A 2,683-nucleotide genomic window follows, 5' to 3' on the forward strand; every position below is an offset into this window, starting at 1 on the left:
CTTTTCCTACTGTTCTGCAGCCATTTCGTTTTTTAACTAAATTTACACGACTGTTGCCTATGCTGTTGCTACCTTCTGTGTGATGGGCGATTCTCTTGCACTTCCCTACCTGTGCTGAAACTGTTATGAACTGCTGCTGTCTCTGTTACCTGTTAGCGGTGTGCGGGAAGGTTACAGTGCTTCTACCTATGCCATAAATGTATTGTGAGCGGCTGCTGTCCCTGTTGTACCTGTTCGCAGCGTGAGGGAAGGTTACAGTGCTTCTCCCAGTGCTATAAATGTGTTGTGAGCAGCTGGTGTCTCTGTTGTACCTGTTTGCGGTGCGAGGGAAGGTTACAGTGCTTCTCCCAGTGCTATAAATGTATTGTGAGCACCTGCTGTCTCTGTTACCTGTTTGCGGTGTGCGGAAAGGTTACAGTGCTCCTACCTGTGCTAGCTGTAGTAGACGGATGTGATGCGGGTGATGTAGAGGAATCCCGGGCCTGTAAAGAGAACAAAGGTCGCTGAACTCTCCTTCCGGTAGCTGGAGAACTGATAAGGGACCCAGGTGCCGCGCCTGTCGCTCCTATGGATTAGGAAGGCACATGTTGAGGGTTTGTTTGATAACCCTGGGAGGAGCGCGTGGAAGGGGCATTCAGCTCCCTGCAGACGCTGCGCGACAGCAGATTTACAAATCCCAGAGGCGTTTATAGACAGCGCTGGGGTGCCGCGGGGGGTGAAAGCCTTTATGGACGCAGCTGCGAGACTTCACCCCAGGAGGCTCGCCGCACCGTGGGCTCCGATGAGGTAGGGGCTGGGGGCACGGACACTGCATCGACACTGACGTGTGAAAGCTAATTAGAAAGATGGCCCCTGCGCGCACCGCTGCTCGAAAAAGCACGAGCACGAAAGTGAAAGCTAATTAGACAAGGGAGAGCGAGGGTGAGACAGGCAGTGGAAGAAAAAGCGCGTGCGGCCACGCTAATTACAAACAGATGACCCCTGCGTGCTGCTGCTCACTCCCACAAGGTGAATGCCACCACAAGCACGAGTGCTTGAAAAGAGCAAACCGATTTCTAAAGGTCATCTCCTAGTGCAGCGCTTGCGCGCTGCGCTAGGCTCGACCTAAAAAGTGCTCCCGTGAAATTCACTAGCTGACATTTTTAAGGGCAGATCAATATTTTGGCCACTGTCCAATAGAAACATATCAAAGGGCATGGCCAAGGATGTGAGACTTACAAACAATTGCTTTTAGGAAGGAATGCAAAAAATGGTAAAGAGTGTGATAGTTCGGTAATTCACAGCATTTTGAAAGTATTGCTATTACATTAAAAAGCTTGCCTCACTTCATGTCCATTAAGCTACGGGGTCGTGGTTCTAAAACGTTTTGGAAGCACTGTCCTAAATGTTTTTACTGAGGCCACCCACAAACGCACGTAGCTCTCACCAATCTGACTAATGTATTTATGATATAACTTCTCTTCCGCGTGCACATGCTGTGCAAGTTTTTAATCTTTTTCCCTTTAGTGTAAAGCGCTCTGTCACCCTTTTTTGTCCAGCGATACTGTAACACAAACTCTAAAGTTACATTTATAAAATAAAAATCTTCATGTTGGTTTGACCACTAAACCTACATGTTTTTACTTCAATTTTCTCCTGAAATTCTCGGAGCATTGATTTAATTTCTGTTACTATGGACTGTGAAATTCCATCAAATTTACTACATATTTCACAAAGGTTCATGACTTAATTTTCTTTCAAAAAGTGTCCAGTTTGGTTAAATCTTTTATTCTACAGTCTTTGTAGTTGAACAATTAAGAATTTAATTTTATATGAGGCTTTTCCAAGATCCATTCTAATTCACCCAGTGCCTCATCACTCCTAAAATGTATGTCATAAAATAATTTTCCATAATTTCCATTCATTATTGTCATGATTCATCATTGGACACACACGTGTCCTCCTTTCAGTTATAGTCCAATTTGATGCCGACTGTGGGTGGCTGTGAACTGCACTATTACACAAAGATAATTTTTTGTGCCGTAAATAGTTGAGGACTCCTTTGGTCCCAGGGGTTTTACGCTGCCAATTATTTTTCACTGAAACGCTCATAGCGAAGCCTGAATGTATTGGGTCTATTGTGGTTCAGATTGCCTTATTAGGTACAGTGGGGCTTATTTACAAGCCCCTTGCGCCGCCGGTGCGTCACTTTTAATATGGGAAAAAGTGACCAGCAGTCTTCTGCTGGTTTCTCGAAGGCCTTTCTCGAAGGCTTTTCAGAAATCCTTTCAATTACCGGGGTTACAATGCGTTTACACTCAAGCATTGCTTCAGTATACATTAGTAAGTGCGCTTTACTGTGTAGAGGAGACAAATTACAGTGAGTGCACATTAACTACTAATCCATGTGATACAAAATACGTGGAAATGAAAATTTCAAATCATCATAGTTTAGTGTTAAGATCAGGCCACAGGCCCCACACCATTCATTATTTTGTGTGCTCTTTTTAAGTGATGTGAGTATTGCATTTATAGCATTTGATTGTTTTTTAAATAGTGTTTTCCTTGCTCTTTGAGACTCAAAGGGCGTTATTTTTGAATGAGGTCTTATATAAAGAGCGCTTAAGTACAAAGAATGTGTTTATGTGTTAGCTACGAAAGGCATGCACAATGCCTATATTACTAATGATGAATATCCAGATTC

The sequence above is a fragment of the Triturus cristatus genome, chromosome 6 (genome assembly GCF_964204655.1).
Source record: "Triturus cristatus chromosome 6, aTriCri1.1, whole genome shotgun sequence".
Lineage (NCBI taxonomy): Eukaryota > Metazoa > Chordata > Amphibia > Caudata > Salamandridae > Triturus > Triturus cristatus.